Source organism: Schistocerca americana, chromosome 2, assembly GCF_021461395.2.
Source record: "Schistocerca americana isolate TAMUIC-IGC-003095 chromosome 2, iqSchAmer2.1, whole genome shotgun sequence".
NCBI lineage: Eukaryota > Metazoa > Arthropoda > Insecta > Orthoptera > Acrididae > Schistocerca > Schistocerca americana.
Window position 1 is genome coordinate 55,471,163 of NC_060120.1, and position 24,656 is coordinate 55,495,818.

General features: G+C 42.3%; 1 protein-coding gene across 1 annotated transcript in view; it reads right to left on the reverse strand.

Annotated features, from left to right (window-relative positions):
- Window positions 1-24,656, reverse strand: part of LOC124596227 (cyclic nucleotide-gated cation channel alpha-3) — a 1,106,485-nt gene that overhangs the window by 99,891 nt on the left and 981,938 nt on the right. The window lies entirely within an intron of this gene.

Genomic DNA, 24,656 nt, shown 5'->3' on the forward strand with positions numbered 1-24,656 from the left:
TCCTGTCAAGGGTCAGCCTAGTGTTAACTGCGGAATGTACAGGTGCACCATCATGCTGATACCACCTACGTCGACGCGTTTCCAGTGGGACACACTCTATTCCACTTCGTAATTGAAAACGGAAACCACATGTGTACGTTTACCTCACCCCTCATGGTAATGTACATGTGCGTCAGTGAAAAAGACCAATAAAAAGGTGTTAGCATGTGGACGTAATGTGCTGTTCCAGTCTCTTCTGTACCTAAGGTCCATCACCGTTCCCTTTGGATCCCTACGTAATTCGGTGCTCTCCGATACACACGATCGAACAGCGGAGGAGTGGTACTCAAGCATCAACTTTAGGTTACAATATCTCCGGATGTAATTAACATTTTACAATGCAACAAACGGCACTGATTACGTATTTGTTTATATGTTCAGATGTGCTAACAAAACTAACGGGATTCCATTTAAAAAAACGTAGGTTTGTGTTAAAAAACATACTTCCGTGCATTTTTTTATGGTTTTTATTAACCAATTACACTAGCCGCTCTCCTCACGTTCGGTCTGTGGAATCGATTCGTCAGTATTTGATGTGGTTTACGAAATATGTCTAGCGGTAACGTTAGGTGACTCACCCTGTATATGAACGTAACAAGCAATATATTAACGTAAAATTTGAAACTATTAGTGTACCACACTATTACGTTACTGATCAAAGGAAAGAATAATTAAACTTCATGGGCTGAGAGGATATGTGATGTTATTTGCAAAGAACTTGGCAGTATGAGCCTGCTAATCATTATTACATTGCACCGGCTGCAGTCAGTTCTCAACCACTGGTTCGGTGCGGGAAGGTGACAAACGAGGTGTGTGAGAAAAGTAATGAGACTGATTTTTGATCTAACAAATTTTTTTTATTTTTCAAACAACAGTATTGTCCCCCTCAACTTAGTTCCCTTCGGCAGCTATACACCGGTGGATTCATCGTTGCCAGTCTTGGCAGCAGCTGTTACTTTCTTTTGACGTCCTTTTAAAACATTTTTCAGTTTCTGTAAAGGAAAAAGTAGCGAAGCCTCAGATCTGGTGAATGGTGGGAGGTGGGGGGGGGGGGGGCGTGGAACAACAGGAAAGCCTATTGAGGTCAAAAATTCCATGATTGACATGGCCGTGTGACTTGGGGCGTTGCGGTTCAGGCTTTTCCTGAATCTTTCGAAGACATTTTTGTAAAACCTTGGTTGACTTTTTATCCTTATTGTAAAGCGTAGGTCCGATCTGACAACAGCACGCAGACGCTCAACATTTTCGTCGGGTTTTGAAGTTGAACGTCTCTCTGAGCTAACGTGTTCTCAGCCTTCCAACAATGATTTGTACCGGCGAAAAACCTGTGCTCTTGTAAGGAATGTTCCTCGTAGGTCTGTTTCAATTTTCAAAAGATCACACACGTGGATTCTCCAAGATTAACACAAAATTTGATGACATACTGTTGTTCTAAATTCCGCTGTTTCGGAAAAAACACAGCTTCACTAATGGCGCTCTCAAACCTCACGCGATGACTGTATGGAGCTGAAACTGGGACCGAGCATCTGGAAGGGCTGGACACACCGGTCTACACAAGGAAACACACACAGCATTTACATATCACTCGCAGTGTTGTCAGCCTCAGTACTTTACTCACACACCTCGTAAGCTGTTGTATGCTCTCCTGAGGCTACCTGGCACGTAGCTGTTGTAACTATTCCTTGATATCCAGGCACTGCCTGTGGGTTGGAGTCGACGTCCGAACTCGTGCCACACATGTTCCATCGGAGACAGGTCGCGCGATCTTGCTGGTCACGGGAGCACCTCATCATCATGCAGACAGTTAATAGCCACAGGTGCCACATGTCGAGGAGCAGCGTCCTGTAGAAAAATGGCACAGTGCGGCGTCATCCATCGGCAGTCCCCTATTCCAAGTCACGACCCTACTCCAGACGCAACTTCCTGGTGTTATTGGCCTGCTACGCGCAGGAGAATAATTGCCTAGTGTTCAATCCTGCCTAGTCGTCCAATATGTGAGGTCTAGGAAGCCTGCCTTCTCGGATCGCTAGACAACATTCAAACAAATCGTTTTAATGAGTTTTATTCCGAATGAACAATGACAATACTTAACTTCGACAATAACGCAGAATTGTCGCAAGCAAAGGCCGACATGCAAATAAGAAATCTCTTCAGTATACACAATTCCTAAGTCGCTGGTCTTGAAGTGCCTGATCTTGATGCTGCTGTAGAAATTAACCGCTATCAGTCTGGTGCGACGCTTATATCCACTTCACACACACGCCGCTGCTGTTGCGTTGTCGTCCTGGAGAGGGGTCAGTCAGCGTGCGAGTGGCTGACCTCTTGTCACAGCCCTCTCTGCTCTCTCGTTTCCGACTAGCGTTCCGGCGCTTGACTTAACGCCGCAGCACCTGGTCCGCCCTCTGATAATCTCCTGCTAATGGCGCGGTATGACACAAACGATTGCAGTCAGTCCATTACTTGGTATCAGATGGCAGGCACAGATGTGAAGTGGTGCTTGGTGACAGCCATCATCTCTTGTAGTTGTCAGACGTGGTCCACCAGAACCTTCTCGACCACTAGGCGTGCCCTGAAGTTCCGACGCAGTCCAACATCGAGCCACTGTCTCATCCGTATACCTCAAAAATCTAGATTGTGCACTGTTGGACTAGACGGCTGTATTGAGACCCACACTCAGGCTCCTTTGATACTCTTTCAGATGCTGATAACGATGTCTCACACGAGTTCGTCTTGTCTCCGTGACTTTCGCACCGAACACTCAACGTTGTCCCCCTACCACACCCAATAAACCACTAAACAGGAACAAATTAATGCATTCTGGTGCCGTCTCTATCTGTCTCAGAGAATTAAAACTGTCATCGTTTACGTACCCACCGCTGGTGCGTACGTGGACGAAGATACGTTGACCTCTGACCATCCCTTCTAGTTTCTTCACTTTTTCTTGTCAAGCGGTGCAGTTGAACAGTTAAAGCTACGCAAAATTTAAATTTATGTCCATGGTCTGCTTTGCTGGACGCGAATTATGTGTGGTGTTTACTGGGTAAGGACTGACTATTACATCAACTACGCTAAAATTGACGTAATTTCATTATTTGTTAACATAATAGGTCATGCTACAGAAACAGCTCTTCAGTTAGATAATCAACATGAGGTTCTTCAAGCTGTAGTGTTATTAATAATAAAATTTATAGGTTGTAACGGGACTGACGAATAGTTTCAACATATTAATACTACGTGGATTATATTAATAGGTTCTATGATGTGAAAATATACAATTTACTTGCAGGGTTGTTATTTAGCAAAATCCAACAGGAAATTCGTTTGTTACCTCTACTATCTGAGATGAATCCTGAAACAAGAAGGAAACAGTTGAAGTCAGAAAGGTCAGCGAGAGAGACTGAGACATATGTTGTAAACAGGAAGGTATATGGTTCCATGGTTGAAAAGATGATAATGATGATGTTTGATTTGTGGGACGCTCAACTGCGCGGGTATCAGCGACCATACAAATTCCAATCTTTACTCAGTCCAGCCTCATCACTTTCATGAATCATGACGAAATGATGACGACAACACAAACACCCAGTCCCCAGGCGGAGAAAATCCCCAACCAGGCCGGGAATTGAACCCGAGACCCCTGATGCAGAGGCAGCAACGCTAGACACTAGACCAGGAGCTGTGGACTGTAGATAAAAAGGATACAGCAGTCATATTGCTTTCTTATGGTGCTTTTGTGATGATTTAAATAGTAGGACAGTAAATATTAACGTAAATTATAAAGAGTATTTGCTGTACAAAAACGCACAAAGAAAATCTGAGCGCACGAAAATATATGCCACTAATCCATTTTAATGTATTGCAGTTGCGACTATATGGCTGATTTATTTGAAAACTACAATATTATTTTGTTACAAGAGATTTTATTGAGTCAGTTAACCTAGTTATGAGAAGTAAGTTAAATATGTTCAGCTGCATTTAAGCATTCAACTGCAAATATCTTAATAATAAACTACAAAGAACGTATTGCTCTGAATTTCTTTTATTAGATCTGTTGAAAAATTAAATATATGAAGAAAGAAGCCTGCATTCTGCATAAATTGTACAGAGAGAAATGAATGCGTTCTACCAACATATTTTTCTGGGACAGAGTGTAAAGTTGGTGCGCTGTACTTCATTCAGTTAGGTAGAACGATGGTACTGTCTTCGGAGCACGATGTTAGAAGTTCGTGAATGAAGAATGAACAAAATACTGGGAGTTGCTACATAGTCAATGTGCCAAAGAATAACAGAATCTGTCTGCTACAAATTGCTGTTAAATTTCTCTTCGTTGCTCACTTCGTTGAAAATTACAACTCTCCTTGTCAGTGACTGACTGTTCCATCGTTAGTATTATTTGATAATTGTTTGGGTGCATTCATTAAGCACAATGGATTCAGAAGTCATTATTAGTTTAGTATGTCCTCTATCGAAAAGTATTATTAAATCATAGCAAGAAAATAATGCTGCATGATCCGAATAAAATTTCAACTTTCATGAATGCTTCAAAATTGGACAACATTCCCTCCTCGCAAATTCTATTCAATATTTTTCCGACATGCGACTGTGAAATCAGTACACTGCTTGGGTTTCTTCACAATAGTTCCTCCGCTCCGAATGTTTCGGATCGACCACTTCTGTAGACTCTTCTTTAGCGATTGCCGATCAGCGCGCACACGAAAACAACCAACCGTAAAACTCATTGTTAAGACTTAAGATGCTTAACCGCGTGTTGTCGCATCTCACTCACGCTGCATTTATTGTCATATCAATATACATGCAGCAGTGGTGACCTCACAGAGTACTATACAAAGCGTCGATGCATTGAACACCTGTATCAGTAAGCAGATGTTTTAGTCATTTAAGGAAATGGCAATCCAAAAATAGTTTGTTTTCGAATATAATCTTGCTCAACTATTACGGACAGGTGTGTGTGCCGTGCGTGAGAGGCAGAAGACTTGGTTTACCCTCAAAACCACGCCTAACTCACTGTGTTGCTGCTGTGGCCTGACTACAGAAGAAGTAGGACTATAATACACAAATCAAAAAATGTTTTGCATCAGCTCGATGCCGAGACTTCCGGAACCTGTAGAGAAAATTGGAATAGGGATCAACATAAACATCATTACCGCTCTTTTTATTGCTCATGAAAACCACACATTGCATGTCGTACCACCATAGAGCGATATCTACAGAGGTGGTGCTCCAGATTGCTGCACACACCGGTACCTCTAATACCCAGTAGCAGGTCCTCTTGCATTGATGCATGCCTGTATTCGTCGTGGCATATTACCCACAATTTCATCAAGGCACTGTGGGTCCAGATTGTCCCACTCCTCAATGGCGATTCGGCGTAGATACCTCAGAGTGGTTGGTGGGTCACGTCATCCATATTTTCATTGTATCCCAGGCACGTTCGATAGGATTCATGTCTGGAGAACACACTGATCACTCTAATAGAGCAATGTCGTTATCCTGAAGGAAGTAATTCACAAGATGTGCACGATGGGGGTGCGAATAGTCGTCCATGAAGACGAATGCCTTGCCAAAATGCTGCCGATATAATTGAAATATCTGTCGGAGGATGACATTCACGTATCGTACAACCGTTACGGCGCCCCATGACCACCGACGTAGTACGTCGGCCCCATATAATGCCACCTCAAAACAGCATGGAGCCTCCACTTTGCTGCACTCGCCGGACAGTGGGTCTAAGGTGCTCAGCCTGACCAGATTGCCTCCAAACACGTCTCTGACGATTGTCTGGTTGAAGGCATATACGACACTCATCGGTGAAGAGAACGTGACGCCAATTCTGAGCGGTCCATTCGGCATTTTGTTGGGCCCATCTGTACTGCGCTACATGGCGTCGTTGTTGTAAGGATGGACCTCGCCATGGACGTTGGGAGTGAAGTAGAGCATGTGCAGCCTATTGTGCAAAGTTTGAATCATAACACGTCGTCCTTTGGCTGCACGAAAAGCATAATTCAACTTGGTGGCGTTGCTGTCAGGGTTCCTCCGAGCCATAATCCGTAGGTAGCTGTCAACCACTGCAGTAGTAGCCCCTGGGCGGCCTGGGCAAGGTATGTCATCGACAGTTCCTGTCTCTCTGTATCTCCTCCAAGTCCGAGCAATATCGCTTTAGTTCACTCCGAAACGCCTGGACACTTCCATTGTCGAGAGCCATTCCTGGCACAAAGTAACAATGCGGGCGCGATCGAAGCGTGTTACTGACCGTTTAGGCATTGTTGAACTATACGCAACAGGAGCCGTGTACCTTCTTCCTTGTAGAACGACTGGAACTGATAGGCTGTCGGACCCCCTCCGTCTAATAGGCGCTGCTCATGCATGGTTGCTTACATCTTTGGGTGGGTTTAGTGACATCTCTGAACAGTCAAAGAGACTGTCTCTGTAATACAGGGAACTACGTTCATGCAAAACTTTTTTTGATGTTTTTACTTTAAGCATTACCTAGCTACTTTCGTACCAGACTATTTAATAGGCTTTTCAAAATAAATAATAGAGCTTTCATGTCAGCTAATTACAAATTAACAGTAGACTTTTAATAACTAGAAGCGAGACGGTTGTGTGTTGAATAATGAGAGAAATACAGTGAATGCGCTAAGGCCACATTTGCACTAATATACACAGAGCGTCAGTGAGCTTTTACTTTAACAAGGACAGTAGACCAATGGCTGTTAACTGTGGTAATGATAAAAAAGAGAACTCTTTATTCTCAGATCAGACTTTTACAGCAAATGCTCGAAACTCCGAAATACGTTCATTTACCGGACGAATTTCCTCTCGCATGTAGATTATTAGCTGTTGTTTTATGTCTGTAGCTTCACAAGAGAGTATGTTCATCTTATAGCTACTTGGAAAATATTATTGGATTTGACGTCCTCTATCCTTCTCTGGCGTTATTAGCAGCTCGTTCTTCCTCATCATGTATCCAGAAGGCATACGTTACTGCGTCCATGTACTGTAGCCCATTACTGTACCAAAGCTTTCGTAATTATTAATTCTAAACCAAACCACAGCAGACTACACAACAGAATATTACGCTACACAGCACTACTTTACCCTAAATTAGTGTATTTGATCCGTAACATCTTATCTATTGGGACACTCCCAAACGTTGTGCGGTGTGTATTGATCCGCATACGCAGGCGTCTGGAGTGCGTTGATGTATTTTTATTACATAGGTGACATTTGGACCGCGTCTCAACAAGTACAGTAGTATATTGGCTTCTTGATCGGTGATAAGTACGATATTCTTGATCTTTCTCCTATATTTTGAAGTAAGTGATAGGTCTTATTCCATGTTTTTGCTTTATCCCAGATTTCTTACCCTTTTTTTTCGGTGCATACCTTCATATCCTTCTTAGACAAGACTCATGAGCTTAGTATTTCCTCCTTTGGCGTTTCTCGAGCCAATACAGTGTTCCTATCATATGGCTTGTTTGCAACACCAAGGCAAGACTGTCGCTATGGAATACTACTCCCCAATGTGAACTTAGAGAAGCGGTATGCATGCGGAAAGTCTTTAGCGGAAGAATAACTAATCTAAATACAAAGAACGTGCTACAGAAATTGGACAAACCTTGTGTGTAGCGCAAATAATTTCCTGATTTAGTACAATTTTTAACGATACTTTTGTAAACCACAAGTCGCTACGAGTTGTTGATTACACAGTACCATAATTGTCAAAAGTTCTCGCTTTTAGCCGACAGTACAGCGACAATTATTAAGGCAGTACCACAGCTCGAACGCCTAAAACCGAATTAAATGATCTTTAAATACGTAGATGTGTCTGCTTTACGTCACATCAAGATTATTTACGTGTAAAAATCCTAATTTGTGTACAAGAGAAATTTGAAGGGTAACCATCTAATGACTATAGAAGCACAAGTCTCTTCTTTTCATTCTGAATATAGCTGTGAGTCGAAAAGTATGAATTGTTTAAGTATCGTTAACAATCGTCATTCCAGAGTTGACTGTTGTATAAAAGTGACTATAGAATACAACACATTATGTTCGATGCAGTGCCATCGACAGAGACAACTGTAACGTCAAGCATGCAGTTTGGGTTGTGTTGTTTGGCTGTTATTGCTCATATTATACAGGGTGACTCCAAATTACTTTTACATAGATAGAGGTGTTCTAGAGGGGAATCAGGGCACCAACATTTGGTAGTAAACCCATCTCCGGAAAAGCGCCTTGTAGAAGATAAACAATTTTGAACGATGGAAGGCAATGCACATTGACAGAGGTCGGTTTCTCTCGTCGTTTGATGTCACGTCACGTGTTATCAGAGAACAACCCAATGAATCGAAGCCCGTGTACATCTGTTGCCACTGAGTGCACGAGAAAGACGGAGCATTACAGAAAGGCAGAGTAAACGTTTCTCGATTATACAGGGTGAAAAGTATTTAAACCGACAAACTCTAGGAGGTTGTAGGGGACATCAAAACAAATATTTTTCCCTAATGTCATTTTTTCCCAAGAGGATTATTTAAACCGGTGGAGGCCATATTACGATCTTCAGTTGTTAGAGGGCATATTATGCTCTTCAGTTGTAGGCAACTGCTGTCCATCAGTGTATTGTCTCTGTTTACTAATGGAGCGATACACCTGGAGTGAGCACACTGATATGGTTGGTGCGTACTACGTAGCGCACCACAACGGATGAGATGCACAGCGGGTTTATCAACAACAACATCCTAATCGCCGTTTCCCGCATCATACGACCTTTGCTGCTGTGTACCAACATCTGCGTGAGACCGGGTCATAAGCAGATTACCTGGACAGGGACACCGTCGCACGGTAAGAACGCTGCAATTTGAGAAAGCTGTCTTGCAGCATGTGGAGCGGGATCCTTCAATCAGCACTCGTGCAATTGCACGTAAAATGGGGTCGAATCAGACGAGTGTAAGAACAGTCCTTCGAGAGCAATTGTTGCGTCCATTTCACTTATAGCGTGTCCACAACCTGGAACCAGTTGATTATCCATCCAGAGCACAGTTTTCGCAGTGGTACCTGGAACAGTGTGAAATGCATCCCACATTTCCATCCTCTGTGTTGTTTACCGATGAAGCAACGTTCGGGGGTGATGGAGTCTTCAACATGCACAATTCGCATGTTTGGAGTGAGGATAACCCACATGCCACAGTTACTAGCGCTCATCAAGTGCGGTTCTTCGTTAACGTGTGGGTCGGTGTTGTTGGGAAATGTTTAATTGGACCGTATCTGGTACATTGGCCATTAAATGGCAGGCACTATTACAATTTTCTCGCCAGAGCATTGCCAGAATTGATGGAAGACGTCCTGCTTCCTACAAGACAACGCATCTGGTTCCAAAATGACGGGGCGCCGGCACATTTCAGTCGTGTGCGTCGATTCCTAGACCGTCGGTTCCCAGAAACGTGGATTGGCAGAGGTGGTCCTGTACCAGGGCCTGCTCAATCCCCAGATATGTCCCCTATGGACTTTTTTGTATGGGGAGAGATGCGCAACCTTGTTTTCGCAACTCCTGTTGCATCAGAAGGGGATCTGGTTGCCCGGATGGTAGCAGCAGCAGGAACAATTCAGGATACTCCTGTGGTATTTGCCCGTGTCAGACAGAACATGATCCGACAGTGTAACCTTTGTTTCCTTGTCAATGGAGGCATTTTTGAAGATCAACTATAGTTGAAATTGGGTTGTGTTAATGTGTTGTCTCTTGGTCATAAAAAATGGAAAAGTGTTTGTTGGTTTAATTACTCTGCCGCCAGAGAAATCTTCCTCTACCGGTTTAAATACTCCTCATAGGAAAAAATGACATTAGGGAAAAATATTTGTTTTGATGTCCTCTACAAACTCCCAGAGTTTGTCGGTTTAAATACTTTTCACCCTGTAAAGACACGAAATTCTCGGTTAGCACAACGCTTGTATCACGAACGATTTTCGGGTCATGCCGTCCATCACGTGCCATGTTATCAAGATTGGGACAACGGATTCTGGAAACCGGCACTATCAGGGCTAATACAGCCGATTGCGATTGTGGCCAGACACGACGACTCTTGACGTGGAAGAGGAAGTCCTCTTGCCGGTCGACGGAACCCGTCGACGAGTACCTGCAGCACTACAGATGCCGTTGTGTATTCCAGAGCAACGTCTGGCGAGTTCTCCATCAACATCAACTTTACCCATACCACACGCAGAGAGTGCAGGCATTGGCACCAGCTGATTTTTCGCCACGTGGCGATTACTGCGCATGGTTGCTATACCACCGTCTCGACATTTTCCTCCGGTCATTGGTTGGTTGGTAGGGGGGAGTGAGGGAGGGGGCCAAACAACAAGGTCATCGATCCCATCGGATTACAGAATGATGGGGAGGTAGTCGGCCGTGCTCTTTCAAAAAAACCATCCCATTATTTGCCTGAAGTGATTTAGGGAAATCACGGAAAACCTAAATCAGGATGGCCAGATGCGGGACTCAACCGTCGTCCTCCCGAATGCGAGTCAATGTACTAGCCTCCGTGCCACTTCTCTCCGTCTTCGGAACGTTCTTTTCACAGATAGATCTCATTTCACAAACGAAGGTCTGTTCAATTGTCGTAACAGCAACATTTGAGATGAGGGAAACCCTCATGTCACACATTCCCACGGATTTTGTTATGCCAGAGCCAAGGTACCCCCTGAGGGCCGGCAACCCATATTACACCACGGAGCACAGGGTTGCCTATGTCCAAGGCGTACCAAAAGCACCATGGTAAACATCGGCTATTTACATGCAAGATACTGGAAACAGACATTCCGAGCAGGGGGAGCTCGAGCCACGGCCTGCAGGAAGTATTACTACGCCAAAACCTGATTGGCTGGAGACAACTATTTAGGGGCTAGAACCAGCCCCGAAGTTCAGTTCACTGCGGATACCGACCTCGTGGACTACGACCGCTGAAGATTACGCCTTCGTCTCTGAACTGGACTTTTACTAGTGTGTGTGTGGTACCACGAACCTTTGTGGAAAATTAGAAGTGAACATTAGCTTGCCTCAGTTAGGAGACTTTTACTGGCATCGTTATTGTTACCTTTATTTTGTTGTTCAGTCATCAACCTTGTACCTTACATAAATAACAGTCGCGTTTGTGAAAAATTGCGATTTTTCAGTCACAACAGATTTGAACATCATTTCAATTTTAAAGTGTGGGCTGGTAGTATACATGGTCGTCTGACTGGCTCGTGTATTATACCGCGCCGCCTAGGGGGTAACAGCTACTTGTCGCTCCAGTAAGACGTACCAGTGCAACATCTGGAGGATGTACTGCTGTACATCCTTCGCACGATGTGGTTCTAGCACGATGGCGTTCCGGCAAACTTTCCACGGTGCGTCTATCTGCACGTTCACCAAACATTTGGGGACAGATGGATAGGTGGCAGTGGACCGATTCGTCGGCCGTCACGATCACCCAGTTTAACACCACTCGACTTTCCCCGTGGGGTTGCACGGAGAGTACTGTTTACGAGACTCCTGCGGGGTCACAGTACGATCTCCTTTCCTCTGCAATGCCTGCGGCGGAGGTCATTCAGGAAACTCCAGGACTTTTGGACCATGTGTTTGTGAACACTGTTCGCAGGTACACTTTGTGCAATGAAACATGTGACGTCACTTCGAGCATGGATATGTTGTAGTTCACCAGGTACGAGTTGGACGATGCATGTGCAGCGTACGTTTTAACGTTCTTTGAAAGACGATTATCTTCCAAACGGCGCATTTCCGGACATGGCTTTATCACCTAATACTGCTGTCCAGATTTGGGGTCACTACCAAGTAGGCATGGTAACAGCCATTGAAAAAATAATCTGGTAAGATCGTAACACGTCGGTATAGCCAATATGAATGTGGAGCAGAGACAATTGGCGCCCCCATCTTACACATTGTATAGTACTTTGTGAGGCCACCATTGCTGCATCTACATTGATATGACAATAAATGCGGCGCGAGTGAGATGCGACAACACGCGGTTAAGATCTCTAGTCTCAACAATGAGATTTAGGGTTGATTGTTTTCGTATGCGCGCTAGCTCGGCAATCGTTAAAGAAGGGTCTACAGAAGTGGTCGATCCGAAATATTCGGGGCGGAGGAAGTATTCTGAAGAAACCCAAGCGAGTGTACTGATTTTACGGTCGCATGTCGGAAAAATATTGAACAGTAATTCGCTAGGAAGGAATCTCGTCCAATTTTGAATGAATTATTTTCTTTCACAAAAGAAAACAAAAAAGTACTTTTGACAAGTGATTAATCAGATCTGTAGGTGATTACTAACAAGGGGACCGCGCCTACTCATAAGCACTGATTTCTCCCAAATTTATGATATATGCAGGCCTTGGCCAGAAGGGAAAGTGACAATAGTGGGCGCTCAAGAGGACCAAGCTTTTAGAAAAAATACAATTTTTGTTGCGGGTCGAGGTATGGGCCATTTATATTAGCATAGTTTCCGGTACGGCGGATAGAGTACAAAATGGTAATCCGTGGATTGTGGGGTTGAGTGAGAATTTGGAAATGATGTTTCGTCTTTTTTAATTTCAGTTTTTACGTTACTTCCACTGCGAATAAATCAAAACCGGACTCAATATATTATACTTTTTAATATTTTCATACAATGCATGAAAAGGAGAGGTAAAGGCAAAATATAAGAAAGGCGCCCTTGCTTCTTGAATATCTAGGAAATTTATAACAGATTCATACAAAAAACACCTACATGAAAGTTCCCACCCCCGACGCTCTGTACAGTGGTTTTCTGAGTATATATGTAATTTCCTGAAATTCCATGATCTAGGATGCTGATTGCTAGACTACTTGTGACGTCTGTTCAGCATGTACGAGGTCATGTCCGATAGTAACATGAAAGACGTGGCTGGAAGGATGAATGGCGCACAACTTTATTTAGTGTCGAGAGAAGATTCAGTTTCAGATTCGGTGATGGTCATTTGAGAATGTAACTTTGGCTGTAGAGTAGGGACTAGCTCGAATCTATCGGACAGCGACGCACAGGTTCGCCGCCGGCCGTCATGGTCTGGTGACTGTTAATTTTTTGTTACCGCATAACACGACCTTGTCCATTCTCTTGCCATTACTGAAATGTCTGAAGGACATTGTCAGTCTGCCTACAAAACTACTGGTGCCACTCAAAGCGCTCTCTTTGGTGATCGCTAGAGTTCCTTCTTCAGACCTGTACCTGAATGTTTACGTGTTGGAAGTGACGGAACCACATGTAACATCTCCTGAACAACTGCGACACTAAAAGGAAGAAGGTGGGACAAATTCTGTCAGTGAGATGGAATCCGAAATTTATGCCTACATTCACACATGCAGGATAAGTCACCTAAATCTTGCACCTCATTTATTAACGTCTCAATAATTTTTTTGTCATCAGACTTATGAATGGTTTGGTGTGACCCCCCACGAACTTCTCTCCTGTGCCAACCTTTCGTCCCAGATTAGCTCTTCCAAACTACTCCTCAATTATTTGCTGGATATATTCCAATTTCTGTCTTCCTCTACAGTTTTTACCTTCTACTGCTCCCTCTAGTACCATGAAAGTTATTCCCAGATGTCTTAACAGATGTCCTATCATCCTATCCCTTTCTTCTTGTCAGTGTTTCCCGTACATTCCTTTCCTTGCCGTTTCTTCGGAGAACATCCCCTTCCTTGCCTTATCAGTTCACCTAATTTTCAGCATTATTCTGCTGCATCACATCTCAAATGTTTTGATTCTCTTTTGTTCCGGTATTGCCACTGATCATGTTTCACTACAACATAATGCTGTGCTCCGAACGATCATTCTTAGAAATTTCTTCCTCAAATTAAGACCCATGTTTGACAGTAGTAGACTTCTTTTGGTTACGAATGCCCTTTTTTTCCAGTGCTAGTCTGCTTTTTATGTCTTCCTCGCTCTGTCCATCATGGAATATTTTGCTGCCTGACTAGACCAATTCCTTAATTTCTTCTACTTCGTCATCCTCAGTTCTGATGTTCAGTTTCTTGCTGTACTCATTTCTGTAACTTCTCACTATTTTCGTCTTTCTTCGATTTACTCTCAATCCACATTCTGTACTTATTAGACAGTTCAATCCATTCAGCAGAACCTGTAATTCTTCTTCACTTCCAATGAGGAGAAAAATGTCATCAGCGAATCCTGTCATTGATATCCTTTCACCTTGAATTTTAATTAGGATCTTGAACTTTTCTTATATTTCCGTCTTTGCTTCTTAGATGTATTGAACGGTAGGGGCAAAAGATTGAAGCTCCGCCTACTCACTTTTTTAATCCGAGTACTTTGTTCTTGATCTTCCACCCTTATTTTCTCATCTTGGTTCTTGTACACAGTATATATTACCCGTATTTTTATCAGACTTTCGATCATCTTACACCATTTTTCATTGACAAAGTTTTTTCCAGGTCGACGAATTCTATGAAGATGTCTTGATTTTCTGTAGCCTTGCTTTCGTTATCAACCACAACGTCAGAACTGCCTCTCTGGTTGCTTCATCTTTCCTAAAGCCAAACTGATCGTCATCTAAGAGATCTTCAGTTTTCTTTTCCATTCTTCTGTATATTATTCTTGTCAGCAATTTGGAAGCATGAGCTGTTAAGCAGACTGTGCGCTAATTCTCTCACGTGTCGGTTCGAGATATCGTAACGAAATTTTCGGCAAATGATAGCAGGTAGAAGGACACGTAACATTCGCTTCTTAACTTCTTATAAGTGTAAATGAAAATTATAGATAACTAACAAAAAATACTAACAAGTTCTGATTTTTAAGCTCGTGCTTCGGACAGTAAAGCTACTTCAAGTACAATGAATTTATGATTGGAAGCAAAAGAAGTAAAATTCAAATGTCGAGGTAAATGTCGAAAAAAGTCATAAGTTATGTTAGTTTAAACTTTGTCTTTGTAATTGTAACGTCGTTACTTCCTCATTCTTGGTTAGGTGTTAGAAGTTTGGATTACATCAATAAAGCCACCAAAAGATTTATCCATAGAAATAACAGGCAAACGATGATGAATCTGTACCCACTGATACTTGTAGAAGCGTTCTTCTCATCATTAATTCAATCAGAGTTTTACGCGGTGTGCGCTCAAAGATTTTTCCAATCTGTGTTGCACGTGTCTATGCGTGTATCACTCATTAAAACCAGAGCTGGCACAGTGATGATGTCAAACGACATATTATCGATGACACGGCCAATTTAACACCGCGTAATATACATACGGGCGAAAATCAGCCCTTCATCAACTAAAAAAACCGATAAAACACCATTTATTTATCAAGTACACGGTAGGGTAAAGCTCCCTAATTCCGTCACACCGTGATTTTAGGTGCATCAGTATGCCACGGTGTTACGCTTCGTGAATTAAACTTTCTGAAACCTCCTGCTTTCCAGTCCTGCATTACAGAAAGATTAATTCAAGGAGCCTAACACCGTTTTTGGCTACCGTTCCGAATATAACGATATTACGTGCTTCACGGAATTAGGTTTCTCTACCCTCCTGGTGTTATACTCAAAACAAGAGTGAACTCAAACGTTTTTCTTGGCCCTCTGTCGGAAAGTAATGCACGCAAAGGAAAAAGGTAATTAAGAGAGGTCAGCAAGAACTCGAATCAAGTAAAAGACGAACTTTCACTGGAAAGAAAATGAGATTAAAAGTTAGCGGGCTTTCAACTTTTCCTCCTGTTGAATTCTTCTTTGAACTCCACTTCTGAAAACATTTCATAGCCAGTTACTGAAGGAGAAAGCGAAGACATCTTAAGTTTGTGCAAACTTCAGAAACAAGAGCGAAATTCTTCCAACTTACGATTTCAGTTTCTTTTGATACTTTCGCTTGGAAGTTAAAACTGAGGAGCAGTCAATTTTCAATTCGCATTTTGCGACTCAGGTTCATATCTTTCCAGATATCAAAATGATTAACCGTAATGAAGACGTTTATGAGCACTATTCTGAAGCGGTATTCTGCAGTTCTCCAGATAACTGTTATTGCAGTACTGGCGTAAAGAGGCGCACGAAAAAATTGCACAGCTTATGCGTATGGAAATGACATAATGCCTGGAATCCGAAAAGCATTTTAATGTAGCTCTTGCTGGGCTGCCTCATTCGTATCCATATAATCTGTAAATTTAGGTTTATTAAAATAAATAATGAAGAAATGAAATAGATATTAACTGACAATGGAATAAAAATGCACATGTTAATATTCGCGATTTCGTCCGTGTTAAACGAATAAAACTTATAATGGGAATCGCTGATTAATTTATGACACATTCACGTCAGAAAGAAACCTCTTCAAAATACTAATGCGAAGTTGAAACTGAGTATTCAAATCCGTATTATGACTGCAGGATATCGAGCTAAAAGCAAAAATTAGTATCTATTACTTTTCAGTGGCACATGTCTACAAAATTTCATTTACACCTGTGACACACGTTTGCCAGCCTCCCGTATTTGTAGAGAATTGAGAAGTATTTCGAAGTCCGCGTGCCTTGATCATGTACTTTCGTGACTTCTGCATCGATATGCCGTTGATAGATCCATACCCAGTGAGTTAAAAATAAAACGAAATATACATAAGAATATACACATACACAAAATCTGCAGTTATTTTTCCAGACCACTGCAGATTCTTCTTAATAAAGTAAAGAGAAACGCATAACGAAAATGTAAATTGCGTTTATTCACTTGCATACAGACATACCCTCAAAACCGTCAACTTATTATTACTAGCAAATCATAAGAAGCACATCAATAGACTTACAGTTGTTGATAGACTTCAATTGACATTCTTTTTTGTGTTCGTGCAGGTCACGACAATCGTGAGTCGTAAGCGTAAATTCTTTGTCCAACGTACCCGTCTTGAAGTGATAGCCTCCATTTGCTTCTTTAATAATCAGTCGAGAAAAAAAGTTTAAAAATATGTCTAACACCCATAATTTTTATCCCCTACATATTATTATTGTGGAATTGTTGTTACATACGTACAGAAGCATGTCACAATAAATATACAACACGGGCACCAAGTATTGGTGCAGTGCAGAACATGCAGAAATTTTTGATCGATTAAATGAAGCCCACTACTGTCCACATGTCGATGTAATGAAACCAGCTTCAGTTTGTTTCATTTCTCTCTTCGGTTTCCACATATCACGCGTTATTACTTGCAAATATTGAATGATCGTGCACGAGTGGTGTGCGTAAATTGTGTAACGGACGAGAGCGGTTGTTAACGGGCAACGCAAAACGAATCCACTGCTACTGTGTAGCACAGTGAGCACTATGTGATACGAGTTCACACTGCTTTTTTATGGAACTAAAATTAAGGACCCGCGCTAGACACTGTGACGAAGGAGAATGTTTTGAAATACGTGTTAGATATTACGTACGTTTAACGATTTGATACCACTGCAGGTACACCTATCTCCAGCATGACTAAAGAAAGTTCAGTTCTTTCCCGTAACGAGAGAACTTGAGTGCTAAAATCACCTTGTCAATGCTGTTGATAGCCCACTCTTATGTTCATGAGAGCTAGTCCACATGTGTGGATTTGATTGCTAGTCAAAGTCTTAACTGAAAACAGCTCCTTAGAATTTGAAACATGTGACACACATCAACATGTCTTTCCATCAAAACTTGCCATTTTACGCTTCGTCATAACTGTGTAACAACTTTCGCAGAGCCAAACCCTGATGATTATTACTACCGTTTGTATGTTCTCACGAACTTCCCTAATATCACAGTCAAGTAAAGTAACGTGACACATGACGTCATGTTGTATAATATGACACACGGCATCACTCCGTCGAACGTTGCATTTGTCATGTCGTGCAATATGACACTACGTGTCATTTAAGTTTAGGACGCACGCATACCCACTCTGGGATACTTCCTAGTATAGAAGCACTGCCTGTCTCTGATACTTCCTATTGTAGATGCTTCCCATTCTGGAGAACCACATAAATAGTTGTTTCTGTTCGTTCTTACACCCCTCAGCACATATTTAACACGGGGTGGGTTCGTGGAAGAAATGGTCCCTTAGTGGAGAAAATCGTCCTGCCCCCACCTAGAAATAAAGAAATTGTTGAAGCGTCTTCCCACTCTCCCAGGAACAAATCCACCCCCAGAAATTTTATCACCCCACCCCACCCCAACACCCGAAAACTTTTTTAGCTATTATATGTATACTCTTCAATCATATGGTGTTATATATTATTTAATATAGTTGGGGCATCTTTTGGATTTTGGGCAGAGATTCAGGGACTTCACTTTACAAGTTGCAGGATGAAGGTGTACCAACATCTCGTAGCTACGAGTGCTCGATGCTCTGTACGCTGGGGAAGTAGGGTTAACTCGTAAAAAAGTTCGAATATGTAAAGATGTTTCCATTTACATCTACATGATAACCCTGCAGTTCACAGTTAAGCACCTGACAGAGGATACATCGAACCACCTTTAAGCTACTTATGTACCGTTGTTTCCTCGATCACCGCGTGAGAAAAACAAACACTTGTATCTGCCCGTGCGAGCTCCGATTTCTCTTATTTTGTTATTATGGTCGTTTCTTCCTATGAAGTTAGGTGCCAACAATATTTTCACCCTGTGAGGAGAAAGTTGGTGATTGACAATTCATGAGAAGGTCCTTTCGCATCTAAAAACGCCTTTGTTTCAATGACTGCCACCCCACTTTATGTATCATATCCATGGCACTTTCTCTCCTATTTCGAGCTAATGCAAAACGAGCAGCCCTCCTTTGAACTTTTTCGATGTCCTACGTCAGTCCTATCTGATGCGGATCCCACGCTGTACAGTAAGACGCCAGAACAGGGAGGACAAGCATAGTGTAAGGGGCCTCTGTAGTAGACCTGTTACATTTCCTAGATGTTCTGCCAATAAATCGCTGTCTTTGGTTTGTTGTCCCCACAACATTATCTATGTGATCATTTTAATTTAAGAAATTCGTAATCGTAATCCCTAAGTATTTAGCGTTTAGATTTATGTTCTTTCTCGTGTAACTGAAATTTGGAAGATTATTGTTAGTGCTCATGTGGATGACTTAAAACATCTCATTATTTAGAGTCAATTGCCCATTTTTGCATCAACAGATATCTTGTTACAACTATTTTGCAATTCGTTTTGATTATCTGATGACGTTACATGATCGTAAACGACAGCGCCACCTGCAAACAATCTAAGATGACTGCTCAGATTTATCCTAAGTTGTTTACGTAGATCAAGAACAACAGAGGGCTTGTGACACTTCCACGTTGAACGCCATATATTACTTCTGTTCAACTCGGTGACTTTCCCTCAACTGTTATGAACTGTGACCTTTTCCACAGGATGTCGCGAGCGCAGTCACGTAACTGAGAAGACACTCCATAGGCACGCAATTTAATTAGAAATCGCTTATGAGGAACGGTGTCAGAAGCCTTCTAGAAATCTAAGAATTTGGAATCAATTGGACATACTCTTTCGATAGTACTCATTCCTTCGTGAGAGGAAAGAACTAGTTGTGTTTCACAAGGACGTTATTTTCTGGAACCGTATTGACTGTTTGTCAATAAATCGTTTTCCACGATGTGATTCATAATCGCAATATATGCTGCAAAATCCTACTGCAAATCGACGTTTGTGATATTGGTCTGTAATACAGCGGATTGCTCCTACTTCCTTTCTTGGGTATCGATGCAACTTTCCAATCTCCGGCTGCGCGATTGTATATGATATTTAAGTGTGGAGCTATTGTCTCGGTATACTCTGAACTAGACTGGTGTACGATGTGGGCGGGAAGCTTTGCCTTTCTTAAGTGTTTCAAGCTGATTCGCTACACGAGGGATAAATACATTTAAGGTACGCTTGTTGGCAGTTGTTCTTGGCTCGAGTTTTGGAATATTTACTTCGTCTTCTTTTACGAAGAAATTTCGGATAACCGTGTTTAGTAACTTTGCTTATGTGGCGCTGTCATCAATAACATCACCATTGGTATTGCACGATGCAGGTGTTGACTGCGTGTTGCCACTGGTATACTTTACATGCGTCCAGAATCTCTTTTGGTTTTCTGTCAGGTTTTGCGATAGAGTTTCGCTGTGGAAACTATTAAAAGCATCTCGCATTGAAGTCAGCGCTAAACTTCGATCTTCTGTAACACTTGGCCAATCTTGGGGATTTTGTGTTCTTTTACATTTGGCATGCTTTTTTCGTTGCTTCTGCAATAGTTTTCTGACCTCTTTTTTGTACCATGGGGGATCCATATAGGTTTCTCAATTGGCGTCGATACCATTTCTTTGAGTTTAAACCACATCTGGTCTACGCTTACGTAGATTGGAAGGAGTGGAGACTGTGTCTTAGGAAGGTCTGAAGCCAATTTTTGTCTTCTTTTTTAAATAGATATATTTTGCGTTAACGTTTGGTGAATTTGGATGTTATGGAGTTCACTCAGGCTACAAGAACCTTGTGGTCACTAATCGCTGTATCTGTCATGGTGCTCTTTGTTTCGTCAAGATTATTTGTTGCTAACAGGTGAAGTATATTTTCGCAACCATTTACACTTCGAATGTTCAAAATAATTTTCTGAGAAAGCACTCAGCACAATTTTGGACGACATTCTGCTTCTACCACCGACTTTAAACATGTATTTTCGCCAACATATGTCAGATAAATAAAAAAATCTAATTTCCTTCTTCCACCTTCTCCTTCTCTATTTTTTTCCTGTGATTGGAGCACTTTTCATTGTAATTCCCAACTTTTACTCTGCCATAATTTTTACATAAGACCGCCATAGCTTGGCAACGATGTAGATTTTTGTTGATTCTGGCGACGACATACCCGGTATAGATTTTTTATTGTCATTCGAATTACGTTGCTTACATCGTGGCAGCGGATACAGCTTTGGCGAAATAACAGGACAACCATTAATTACATGTATTTGCCGGCCGGTGTGGCCGTGCGGTTCTAGGGGCTTCAGTCTGGAACCGTGTGACCGCTACGGTCGCAGGTTCGAATCCTGCCTCGGGCATCGATGTGTGTGGTGGCCTTAGGTAAGTTAGGTTTAAGTAGTTCTAAGCTCTAGGGGACTGATGACCACAGATGTTAAGTCCCATAGTGCTCAGAGCCATTTGAACCATTTTTTTTGTATTTTTCTGCCTTCTTGCAAAATTTGAACCGATTCGCACAAGTTAACAACGCAGAAGTGGTGTGTGTAAAAAATCTCACAAAATGTGTGAAACTAGATTTTGGAAAGCGAATTTTCAATTTCATAGTCAGAATACGTTTTTTTAATTTGATTCACTTTAAACCCTTTCTGCGCATTTAGTTCACGTACGAACGAATTTTCCGTGCTACGTCTAGTTCAACTTGAAACCATCGTTTCTCGACAACGGGTAAAGATTACTGGATAAAAATTTTCATTTTGAGTTTACCCACCCATTTATCTATCTTCCATCCTTCGTGCAAAGTTCGAATACATTCGTACGATTTTAAAGTGTTAAAGTGGAGTGCTTATATACGTCCTAGGAACACGTGTTTTTTGCTTTTTTTTCACGTAAAACCTGAACGGCGCACATACAAGTGATGCCGTTAGCAGAGCATTAATTTCAGCTCAATCAAATTTTTTTTGCAAACGGAACTTATCGATTCGCACAATTTTCGTAGGTGCCAGCTCCGGTTTTGTGATTCAGATCTTGATTAATAAACTGTAAAATAACCACAGTAAGGTATATGCTCGAATTGCTGTACAAATGGCCGCTGGTCGGGCTGAAATAAAACCCTTTTTTAGTGCATGTTCCTAGCTCGAATAGGAACCGAGCACCAAAACCCTCCAAATCCAGAATTAGCACTCTGACTCTTCAGACATGTTACAGGGGTTCAGCATTTCAGTGCTTACAGCCTATTACAATTCTATACAGGTAACTGTACCTTTTTCAGAGCAGCTGAATGGGATATAGCCGTTTTCCAGCCATACCTATGAAGCTTGGCTTTCTGCCTCAATTACAGGAATAATACTTTCATTGCTCCACTGTAGACACATATGCGGTAACTAAAAGGTACTTTGAGGTTATGTTCAAACCGAGTGCCTCCCTAGCGCAGGGGTTCTCAAATATTTCCTCTGATGGAACACTTTGAGAATCCTGATACTTCGATGGAAAAGCTTGCTTATTTTGAAAGTTAGAAAATTTAATAATATTTTAAAAATCAGAAAGAAATTTTATTCGGTCATTACTTCAATTTTAAATCTTAACTAATGACGCAGAAATCATAATAAAATTAAAAAAAGAAAAAGAATATTTATTTGAAATGTATTTAGTAATTTTATTTTTTTCCTTAACTCAGAACAACAAAATGGAATAAAGTTTTCAATGGCCTCGGTGATTGTGAGACCTTAAATTTCAGATCATCTTGATATTATGTACTATAACAGAAAACAGTGCTCCTAATCTTTCTCTTCGTTGCACATAATAATAATATCTTGCTTCACATAAATACTATTGATAGGCAATTGTTCCAGCAATGACGAAAAAAATGGCTCTGAGCACTATGGGACTTAACATCTGAGGTCATCAGTCCCCTAGAACTTAGTACTACTTTAACCTAACTAACCTAAGGGCATCACACACATCCATGCGCGAGGCAGGATTCGAACCTGCGACCGTAGCGGTCTCGCGGTTCCAGACTGAAGCACCTAGAACCGCTCGGTCACAGAGGCCGGCAGCAATGGCGACTTCCGACTTCTACCGACCATTATTAGTAAGCGGAAGGGACCAAGTTAATGGCGGCAGCACACTTAAAGCTATTTTCACAAAGAATACAAACTGGAATAAATGCATAATGTTATTGGTAATCACGGGCAGACGACGTTTTGTGGCGTCAACAGCGGTTGATTATCCACTAAATTAGTACTGCAAAAAAACGTCGGAAAATGCGCAGTGTTATTAATGGTTTTCCACAGAGCACTAATATCTTCCCGCGGAAGACTAGCGATCCGCGGAACACAGTCTGGGAAACCCTGCGCCAGCAAGGCCTGCCTTCCAGGCTGTGACACCAGAGGCTGACTGCATTCCCGACTGGCCTGAGCAGGTAATATCCGCAGAACCCTACCCGGGAGCTATAACGCGGAAAGGTGAGAAGCTCCCTGTAGAGAAGCCGTTCTAGCAATAGACGGAGCCCGCTTGGGAGGAGTCGCGCGATCCAACAAGAAAGCGTTCATCGTATCTTCCTCCGTGTAAGGCGTCCAAACCCTCGTCAGCACATTTAGGAAATATGCGTCTGTAACGGTTTGGCCCTTGCGAGCATAATATATTAGCGCCACACCATTCCAGTCGCAGGAACCACTCAGCCTCGCCTTACACGACGGCGGTTTGGCCATCGCCTTCTCCGCTGGTGGTTAATCCACAAGTGTCAACTGCTTGCTTTAATGAAACTTCCTGGCAGATTAAAACTGTGTGCCGGACCGAGACTCGAACTCGGGACCTTTACTTTTCGCAAACAATTGAAGCTGTGAGGACGGGTCGTGAGTCGTGCTTGGGTAGCTCCGATTGTAGAGCACTTACCCGCGAAAGGCAAAGGTCCAGAGTTCAAGTCTCGGTCCGACACACAGTTTTAATCTGCTAGGGAGTTTCATATCAGCGCACACTCCACTGCAGAGAGAAAATCTCATTCTACTTGCTTTGATGCTTTGCCTCGGAGTCCCTGTGGTGTACCCAGCATTTGTCCACGGTGATTAGGCAGCTGAACGAGTCGTCTGCATTGGCCTGATATAGGTGAAACATTACCGCCACCGTCTCGGTCAGGTGGGCTTTTTGAATGTGTGTGAGGTGTCGTGAAACCCAACGGATAGCGACCTTCGTAATGTTTAAAATGTGGTGCAAGGTGTTAAAAACTGATGCGTGATTGATTTTCACTTTTTCCTCTATCGTCCCGGTTGTTATACGCCGGATATCGTGCACTTGGGGCCCCACTTTTTTTGAGACTCTCGATACCTCACAGAACGAGGGTCTACAACTTTACTCATTTTTATTCATGTAATGGTTCACTTTAGTGTGCACTTCCACTCGCCAAACATACCGGAAGGAAATAATTAAAGTGCAGCTGCCCAAGGAAGTCCAGTATGGGCTGTAGTTGTCGTGTGGCAGTGGAACTTGTTAAATAAGCTAATGAGTTAATGTGGAACCGATATACGCTGGGAAAAAATAGTTCCAGTTGTGGTCACCAGCTGTAAATCTGGCAGTGCACACTGTTTGTGTGATGCTATGATATCCACGCTGTCATTTGAGAATACATGATGCAAGTGAACAGTATGGCTATCGAGAAGAGACTCCGTACGCTCTTAGTGAGACTGTTTTATGTGAACGCCAGCAATTATAATGCTGCACTGAGAGAGTATCGCCGTCTGTAAGGTGTGAGAAGAGGCCTGATATCATTAAATGGTTCAAAGAAGATGATAATGAAATCTGAAAGCATGGATGAACCTGGTGTGGCACCTTGAAGAGGAAGGCGTCCTATCGCGGTGGAAGTTACTGACGAGGTTGTTGTTGCTGCAACTGACCACGCAGC